Raw genomic sequence first — 9,988 nt, forward strand, 5'->3', positions numbered from 1 at the left:
GCGGTGACGTTGTGCCGTGCGAGGCAGCCCGCCTGCCCACAGCCCCACGCTCCGCTCGGCCCCCGGGGACCGGTGGGAGGGGAAGGGACAGCGAGAGCTGGCGTCAGGTCTGGGGTTTCACCCTCCAGATGATGCCCCCGCTCCACATTCCCCAGCCAGGCCAGGCCAGGCCAACCCACGGGGCAGGACCAAGGGGAGAGGCAGGGAAAGCTCCCGAAGGAGCCCCCCTTCGCACTGCCACCAGGCCGTGCACCCCAAATCACTCCTGCAGCAGTCTCCCCGCAACCCCGCCGGCATGCATCCAGCTCTGGGGTGCTGCAGCAGAGGAAGGTGATGCATCGCCCCGGCACCTGCAGAGCAAGGGGTATAAGGGGGTGGTCTGCACCAGCTGAGATGCAGCCACCAGGACAGCATCAGAGCCTCGGCGATGCCCTCCCCTTGCCCCGCAGCCCCCCAGCATTCACAGGACCAACCCAACCCGCCAGCGCGGCGCAGCGCGGCGCAGAACAAGCAGCATTTGTTTCCCAGGAGACCTGTTCCCAGGGCAGAGCCCAGCGGAAACTATGCCGGTGCCCTGCCTGCCCCCGGAGCCCTGCCAGCCCCAGTCCCGTTTTAACCTGTTCACACCTCCGCTCGCATTGAAACGTGGGCTGGCGGGGAGCTGCAGGGGTCACGTCTAGTCCAAGCCCTGCTTGAGGCAGGATCAGCTTGTGCAAACCCACCCAGACGCATCCAGCGTCTCACCTCCTCGTGTAGCTGCCACGAACCAGGACACGGCACCAGGCATCACCCCCGACCCTGCCGCAGGGAAAGCCGGGGGGCCGCGGCCACAAACATCCTGCTGCTGCAAAGGGGGTTCACAGATGCGCCAGAGACCGCAGGCAGAGGAAGGCAAACCCCCCCCCACAGTTCAAACCAATATGACTAGGGGGAAAATCCCTTCCTGCCCCAATGCAACATGTCTGACCCTAAGCGCAGGGGCAAAACCCTCCGGCCAGGGCCCCGCGGGGTCGGTGCCAGCAGGAGCATTGGCCCAGCCCAGCCCCATCCCCAGTGCCTCTGCGGGAGGCTTCAAGCATAGAAGAAATGTGGGGGGGGAACCAGCCAAGCACAGCTGGGCACATCTGGCTGCCTGGGGCGCCCCCAGGGCCCTGAGCACGCAGGGAGCAGCCCAGTGACGGCCAGCTCCGTCTCCTGGGCTGGGAGCACTCAGCTGGCGGCCACGTGACGGGGCTGGCAGGGCTGACCCTCTCGCGCCGGCCTCGGCCCAGTCCCCGGGGAGATGAGTCAGCAGCGCTGTGTTTTGGAGTAGGCCAGCACGGCTCTCCACTCCATCCCTTGCAGCAGGGACCCCCCAGGCCTTGCCCGACTCCCCCCTTGACCCCCGAGTCTGCGAGCCGTGGCACCAGTTCAGAGCCAGACTGGAGCAAATAGCACCTTTTTTCCCCATCGCTAGTCTGGGGGGTTGGAAGTTTTGTTGCCATTGAAGGGAAAGACTAGCAGGGGTCCCCCCTGCCCCGACAGCTCTCCCCGCTCGAGCTCAGGTCTCCTCTCTCCATCCCAACGGTCATGATACAGCTTCACTCTTGCTTTCAGAGCCTCGCCAACCCCCGAAAGCGGAGCCACACAGGGGGTGAGGGGCACCAAGCCCACCCCTCCTGGCTTCTGAGCACCGAGTCGCAGACCCAGGAGGCAGGTGACTTGCATTGCCCACGTGTGGGGGGGGCAGTGCCCCCATTCACACAGATGCAGGCACCAGACAAGACAGCTCCAGAAACGGAGGTTTGTGAAAAGGCAGCCTCTCTGCTCGATGCCTTTGGAGCGACGCGTCTCTGCTCGGTCTGGCCGGCATCAGGGCCAGAAAAAGCAAAGCCCTGAGAGCGGAGACTCCACGTGGGGCCAGCAGATCCATCCCCTCACTCGGGCCATAGGAGCGCTGGGAAGCTGTTCCAGATCTCGCGTCGGCTCCCCAAACAGGGTCTGTAGCTGGGAACCCCTGGTTATACCACTGCCCTTCTCTGCACGGGCTCAGGACGCACCAGGCTTGCACAGGAGACCCTGACAATGGCATCGGTGCAGCCCCGGCATCGCCGTCTCCTTGCAGCATGAAACCCCGTGTCAGCTCCCTGCAGGGCAGGGCAATGCCAGCGCCGTCACCAGGGCAAGCCAGCACTTCCAAACCTCTCTCAAGACTCTCCAGTCCAGGGGACGTCGCACCCAGGAGCACCGTGCTCTGTCCCCCACCCCGAGGGAGGCTGGTGCCCACACATGGCAGGGCTGAGGCCTAGCATGAAGTAGCTCGTTCAACATCCTGCCTGGGGCAGGACTCGAACGCAGGCCCTTGACACACAGACGCACAAGCAGAGAAGTGGGGCTGGCAGGGAACTGCGGAGGTCACATCTGGTCCAACCCCTGCCTGAGGCAGGATCCAAACCAGCCCAGACAAACCCATTGTTCAACCTCTTAGCAAAACTACACTGAGCCCCGACACAGCCCCAGGCATCACACCCGACCCTGCCCCCAGGAAAGCAGGGGGGCTGCAGCCACCAACATCCTGCTGCGGCAAAGGGGGTTCACGGATGCTCCAGACAACGAGAGAAGGCTGTGCCCCTGCCACAGAGGAAAGTAACCCGTGCCCCCAATCCCAAGCCACGTGGCCCTTCTCAAAAGTGGAGTTGGACCCCTGGGAGGGGCAGTAGCAGCAATGAGGTGGTGTCCAAACTGCAAGATCAGAGAGCAATTTATCAGACAAACTCCATCTCCACCCATGACACCAGCAAAGAAAACACCGAATGGTGCAGTGGCCTGAGGCTAACCAATGCAGCAGCTGCTGCCTGAGTTTGCAGAGAGCCTGGAACCAACCTCATGGACCTAAAACAGGGGCAAAGCGAGCCGTGAATGGTGGCAGTCCACGTACCACGTACCGTTCCACCCAGCAGAGCAAGGATGAAAGATGACACGGAGCTGCGCACCCTCGTTCAGCGATGCTCAACCTTTTCCGACCCGAGGCACCCTCGGACTATGGCAGCTCTTCGTTTTCACTCACGGCCCGACTACAGGAAACTACTAGAGCAATTCTTGCTGCAAACCACTCAGCGAGCCCCAGCAAGAGAGAGCGGTTTTACAACCCTGCATTCCTGGGTTTATCTGGCAAAGCCTGTTTGCACACCTAACCGTGCTCGCATGGCGAGACACCCCGCAGCACCCCTGCAAGGACCTCACGGCACCCTGGTTGTTGGGAATCCCTGCTCTGCTCGGTCACCCCTGTGGCAGGACCCAGGAATCGGGGAGGGGGTTTCATCTTGGCAGATGGCACCCGCAGTGCCTTGCACACATGCAGCCCTGATGGCACGGGGCAGGGGGCCTGCCTGCGGTGCCCGGGACATGCACCGAAGTGACATCCCCTCCTGCTGCAGTACGTGGCTGCTGGCGAGGAAAGTGGCATCGCGTGCGAACTGCGGAGACTGAGGTGGATGAGAGGTGACAAGGCAAGCAAGCGAACAGCCCAGGGATGAGGAGACGCCCTTGCTTGACCCAGTGCACGCCACAGCCCAGGGGAGCGCAAGTGGGGGACGCCGCCGACCCTTTCTAGACTCCGCAAGAGGGTTATACCCGGCACTGGGCTCATGGAAAGCAAAGAGCATTATGGTGGCTGGCAGATGCAGGAGGCTTCCCCGGTGGGACACGGTCTGCTTCATTTACCGCTCGGCACGGCCGTGCAATGCTGCTCCAGCCTCCACCCAGACGCAGCTACACGGAGGTACTGAGTGAAGCAGCCTCTGCAGAGCTTGTACATTTAGTGATGCCTGCAAAGCACTTAGGGAGTAGCAGGGAGCTGCAGGGGGGTAGAAATTAACTGGGGAGAGTGATGCTTAACCTACATGCCCCTCCCGACACCATTAGCTGCCGCACAACGAGGGCCAGAATGAGCTGAACTTCTTTCCGCCTCTCTCAGCTGTTTTGGGTGCTGGCTGCGGCCCCGACTGGGGATGGGGACTGGGCTCTGCCAATGCTCCTGCTGTGATCAAAGCTGGAGGGTCCTGGCTAGAGGGTCTTACCCTCGCGCTCAGGCTCAGCCCGACGCTGCGTGTGTGTCCACTGAATCACAGACAACGAGGGTGGAAGGGAGCGCAGGAGGTCACATCCAGTCCAACCCCCTGCTCCAAGCAGGACCAGCCCCAACTCCATCATCCCAGACAAGGCTTTGTCTAGCCAGGTCCTAAAAATTGCCAAGGATGGAAAGTCCACCACCGCTCTGGGGAGCCTGGTCCACTATTTTACTACCCTCCTCATGAGAATTTTTTTCTTAATATCCAACCTCGACTTCCCTTGCTGCAGCGTGAGCCCATTGCTCCTTGTCCTGCCATCTGTCCCCACTGAGACCAGCCCAGCTCCATCCTCTTTGCAGCCCCTCTGCAGGGAGGTGAAGGCTGCTATTCAATCCCCCTCGGTCTTCTCTTCTGCAGACTAAATCAGCCCATTTCCCTCAGCCTCTCCTCACCAGTCCTGTCCCCCAGCCCCACAACCATTTTCCTTGCTCTCCACTGGACTCTCTCCAGCGTGCCCACATCTTTTCTGCAGTGGGGTCCACAGCTGGACACAGGACTCCAGATGTGGCCTCCCCAGTGCTGAACAGAGGGGATGAATCGCTGGATCCGCTGACGACGCTCCTGCCGATGCAGCCCAGGATGCCGGTCGCCTTCTTGGCACCAAGGGCGCACTGCTGGCTCCTGTCCATCTTTTTACCCCCGTCACCCCCACGGGGACACACTCCAGGCTCACCTCCGCAGGGGGAAACGCACTTAGCACCAGCTCTGCCAATGTAAGCACAGAGGTGTTTCGGTGACGCCGGGCAGCACGTCGGGCAGGGCAGGGCAGCACCTCAGTGCCGGTCTGGTCTCTAATTGAAGGGTTACAATCTAATTTCAGAGCTGACGTGCGCATTCCCGTGCATCTCCTATTGCTCCACTGCGTGGGTGTGAGCGCGACGCACACAAGAACGAGGGATTAGTATCACCCGTCTGAGCTCCTTACCGTGTGGGCAGGTGCAGCACAAGCTCCTTGTAGGCACCTAGACGAGAGCAAGGTGATAAGCAAAGCTGCGACACGGGCTGATGAAGGGCAGGCATGGCTGCCCCACCGAATTCCCGGCTGCAACAGGGTAACAGGCCTCGAGGGCCGGGGAGAAGCAGCGAACGGGATGGAGCAGGACACCAGGAAAGCTGCTGACGCGGCCCCAGACGTTGTCCTCGTCAGCAAGCCGGGAGACGCGGCCTAGCTGATTGCACAGGCTGTGGATGTACGAAACTGCAGGTGGATGGACAACTGGCTGCAACACCGCCTTCAAAGCGAAGGAGTCTGGGGCTCCTCGTTAGACCAGAAGACTGCACCATCCTTTCCTGACCCCAACGCAGCATCGGTCGGACCCCGAGCGCAGCGGCAAGACCCTGCAGCCAGGGCCCTGCGGGGTCGGTGCCAGCAGGAGCATTGGCCCAGCCCAGCCCCATCCCCAGCCCCGGCTGCAGCTGCACCCGAGGCCTCCGAGGGAAGATCAGGGATTAGGGGGATCATGCACAGAACATGAGTCAACATCACGCTGCTGCAAACGGAGCCGGTGCCAGGCCAGGAGGGACAAGCTGGTGTCACGCAGAAGGCATGTGGACAAATCCTCGCACAGCCCCCGCCAGCCAGGCCTCAGCTGCAGGACACCGCCCCATTTTGGGCACCAAGACCTGGGCGAACATGAGGGCATCCAGCGAGCAAACAGCAGCAACAAGCCTGGCACCGGGGCAAAAAGTAGGGCAGGGTTGCACCTTGGAGACTAACTGATTCAGAAAGGCAGGAGCCTTCACAAGCAACAACTTGTTTCATCCCATGCTAACGAAACGCTGCTTCATCAGAGGCTGTTTGCCCAGGAAAGCTCCTGCCTCTTTGAAAGATGCCTCGAAGGTGCTGCCCCAGGAGATGGAGAGGAGACATGACAGCAGTGTTCGGATCCAGAAAAGGCTGTTGCGGAGAGACGGGTAATCCAAGACCGGCCCCCCCACGCCTGCTTTATCATCTGCCGCTGCAAGCAATCACTTGCCGTGTCCTTCGCAGCTTCCCTCCAGCCCATGGGAGATCCTAGGCCCATCGTCCCAGCATGACCAGCAGGCCTGGCCCCATGCGTGCCCAGCCGGAGCAGAGCTCTGGACAGAGCTGCCCAGCCACGACTGCAGCGATGCAGAGCCTGCCCAAAAGCTTGCAAAAATATTTTTTTCCAACTCTTTGAGTTGATTTAATAAAAGAAATCAGATTTACCCAAAGAATCGTGTCTGCCTGGGGAACGACCGCCCTCGTTTCGGCCCTGCATTTGCTCCGTGCTGGCTCCCAGCCAAGGAGCTCACCCCCCGAAACCCCCCAAACATCCTCCGTGGCCACGCTGCTGCCAGTGGGCTGTACGGATGCACGCACACACAGGAGGTGGGGGACGGGGAAGGCCCCGACTTCCCGTCCCCCAGAGTTCGCACCAGCAGCATTGGCCCCTCGTCCAGACAGGTGCACAGAGCCCCACCAGGAGCAGCCACGAGCCTGCCAGCTCCCAGAGCCCTCTCCACGGCGCGGCCAGCATCGTCACCTCTTGCAGCAGTTTTCCACGTAAGCCAAGCAGAGACCACCGGAGCCCCCAACCCCCCTCGGCAGCAAGGCCAGGGACCAGCCCAGACGCAGGCAGAGGCTGGAGGGGGGATGCACTTCGTGGCCACGAATCATCCACGGGGTGCACAACGGGAAAGAACTCGCACCCAGACCCGCGGCCCACATTGGCTTTTCGAGCTGGGCCGAGCAAGCAGCTGCTTCCCCCGTGCTCGAGCTGTCCCCAGCAGGCATGCCCCACTCCCAGTAGCCCCAGTAAGGAAGACCCAGCAGGAGCTAGACCCCAATAGGGAGCGGGCTGCGTTTCGGTGTTAACCCTTCGCTGCCTGGAGCACGCGTTTAGACATCCGATGGGACTATCCAAAGTCACGGCGGTTACACGAGAGTTCAACGGGGGAGAAAGACGAGACCGAATCGGGGGACAGGCTCCTGCAGCTGCTGCCCAGGGAGTCCCGCCGCGTGCTGCGGCTCTGCCAGCCCCAGGGCAGCGCGCAGGACGCGCCTCGGGGACCCTTGCTCAGCCCCGGCAGGAAAGCCCAGGCCGATCTAGACAGGATCTCTAGTCCCATCCCCCCACAGGGAGCTCGGGCCAGGGCTCCGGGCTATTTTTAACCCCGATCACATAACCGGGCTGACAAATCCTGGGCAGGGCCATCCCCCGAAATAGCACCCCAGGGCGCGGACCGCGCAGCTGCTGACCCCAGAGCCGGCCTGGCCGCCGGGGAGCAATGCCCACCCGGCTCCCAGGCCTGGGAGAGGGGGGCTGAGGAAGGGGGTCTGTGTTTGGGGCTGGCCCTGGCCAATGCAGGGGGCAGCTGCCCTTCCCCTACCCCAGCCCACCCCACCCAGGGGGAAAGCCTCCCTGTCCCCCCGGCTGGAAGGGGCCCAGCATCCTTCCCCACCCCGGGGGCTGGACAGAGCCCGGCTAGGGCCAGGCCCTTCCCTGCCCATTGCAGCACCCCGACACGGGCCCCTTCGGCAGGGCAGGGGCAGGGGCAGGGGCAGCTCCTACCTGCCCGGCGCGATGTGGCAGCTCCGGGCCTGGCTGCTCCAAGCCGCGGGCGAGGAGGAGGACGACGAAGGACGGAGGCGGCGGCTCGAGTTGCAGCCGGCAAGGAGCTGCCTCCGCCCCGGCGGCCGGAGGGAGGCGGGAGCCCGGAGCCCGGCTTGGGGAGGGGGGCTGCGGACGGCTCGGCAGTGCCCTGCCCCGGTCCTGGGGACCCCTCGTCCCCACCCCCTGCTCCCTGCGTCCCAGTCTGGGGCCCGGGGGCAGCCCCCGGCCATGGACCCAGCCCCTCTAAGTCACCCAGCTGAGATGCAGAGCCCCCGCTATGTGCCTCAGTTTTACCCACTTGTGAAATGGGCATATCACCAGCCAGGTGCCCCCGAGGGACCCGTAGATTTCCCCTCTACATTCCTCAAGTTTTCCCCAACTGTGAAATGGGCATGTAGCCAGCCAGATGCTCCAAGGACCCGCACAGGTCCCTGCTACATGCCTCAGCTTTTCCTGCCTGTAAAATGGGCATATCCCCAGCAAGGTGCCCCCAAGGACCGATGGATTCCCTCCTACATTCAGTAGTTTTCCCTGCCTGTGAAATGGGCATATCACCAGCCAGATGCTCCAAGGGCCCCACAGGTCCCTGCTATATGCCTCAGTTTTTCCCACCTGTAAAATGGGGAAATAACCAGCCAGGTGCTCCAAGGGACCCACAGGTTCCCTGCCACAGGCCTCAGTTTTCCCTATCTGTGAAACAGGCATATCACCAGCCAGGTGTCCCAAGGGACCCGCAGATTCTCTGCTACCTGCTTCGGTTTTCCCCACCTGCAAAAGGGGCATAATCGCCAGCCAGACGCTCCAAGAGGCCCACAGATTCCCCACCGCATGCCTCAGTTTCCCCCATCTGTGAAACAGGGACATAACCAGCCAGATGCTCCAAGGGCCCCACAGATTCCCCACTACATGCCTCAGTTTCCCCGCCTGTGAAATGGGGATATAACCAGCAGCGCCGGGGCAGGGGGTGCTGCCGGGATAAAGGCATTCGCACAGCCCCTGGCTCCAAGGAAGCGGCTTCACCGTGGATCCAGGGGCCCCTCCCTTGCCACTTACCCCCGCGCAGACGCTCTCAGGGGCCACTCCTCGCCCTGGTCCCGACGGGGCCACGGCGCCGTGACAGCATCTCCGGGGCACCGCGGCAGCTCTGCCCCTGACACGTGCCGGCAGGAATGCAGAGGGAGGCGCCCACGGCCAGAGCCACCCAAACACCGGAAGGGAAGGGAAGGGAAGGGCAGGGCACTGCTGGAACGCCAGCAATGCACAACCCCAGCCAGGCCGCGCAGCGAGCCACTTTGCGCCAGGCCTGCCTGCCGGGCGGACCAGCTGGCTGCGAGTCCCCGGGCCCGGGCGAGCTCGCACGCCCACCCCCAGAGCCGCCGGCCTGGACGCAGGAATGCGCTAAAAAAAGGGAGCTGAGCCCCAACATTTGTCTGGTTTAAAAACAGCTCCAGGCTCTGCAAGAGGCTGCTCGCGGCAGGCCCGGCAACCCCGTCAGGGCCTCCCAGACGCAGGGTGGAGGCACCCGTCCCCTGCCTGAGCTCCCCACGGGAGGCAGGGCTGGTGGCTGCGCGCACGGCGCTGGACGAACACGGGCAGACGAGAGAGCCCCGAAGCAGCCGTCTCGAGGCCCGTTCATCTCGTTGCACCGTGGGGCCAAGCAGCCTGAACCCCCACCCGGAGCAGAGCCCCAAATCCTGCTCTCACCCCGCAAAGGCGACTGTGTCGCTCCAGGGGCAGGTCCCAGGGCTTGGGCGAAGGACCCTGCTTGCTCCCACCTCCCTGGAGATGCCCTACAAGTCTCTCACCCTCCAAGCCTGCATTTGACCCCAGTACTCTTTCCTGCCGTGGCAGGAGGTCGGACTCGATGATCTACTCAGGTCCCTTCCTACCCTAGAAACTATGAAACTATGCACCAAAAACCAACCGAGGGATTCAGGGCTGGGTGCTGGGGAGGACAGGGCTGCAGAAAACCCTCGGCCCAGCCGGCTCCCAGCCCCCCTGCACGTGCACAAGAGCAAGGGGGACACGCTGACCCCAGGGCCAGAGACTGAGCCACGGACCATGCCGGACAACCGGACCTGCATCCTCCAGTGCTTTAGATGAGCTCGCCCTTAAACCCAAGGCTCCAGAGGGGCTCGGTTCATTGGGGAAGGGGGGACTTCGAGGTGGGGGGGGGCAGCCCTGTCCTGCCCCCCAGCCAGGGGAAGGGAAACCTGCAGCCAGCATGGGGCCAGGAGGAAATTGCCCCCCTTCTCTCTGCTGTTTTGCAAGTCAGGATTTTTTTTATGCCCCCCCCCCCCC

General features: G+C 62.8%; 1 protein-coding gene across 1 annotated transcript in view; it reads right to left on the reverse strand.

The window, feature by feature from the left end:
* Positions 1–8,858, reverse strand: part of RUSC2 (RUN and SH3 domain containing 2) — a 47,061-nt gene extending 38,203 nt beyond the window's left edge. Inside the window, exon 1 of the mRNA XM_019518026.1 lies at positions 8,741–8,858. The gene's annotated coding sequence lies outside the window, so the exon portion shown is untranslated. The remainder of the gene's footprint in view (positions 1–8,740) is intronic.
* Between the last annotated feature and the right edge of the window lie 1,130 nt (positions 8,859–9,988).

This window comes from Gavialis gangeticus, unplaced genomic scaffold (assembly GCF_001723915.1).
Source record: "Gavialis gangeticus isolate Ggan-Ray unplaced genomic scaffold, GavGan_comp1, whole genome shotgun sequence".
Taxonomy (NCBI): domain Eukaryota; kingdom Metazoa; phylum Chordata; order Crocodylia; family Gavialidae; genus Gavialis; species Gavialis gangeticus.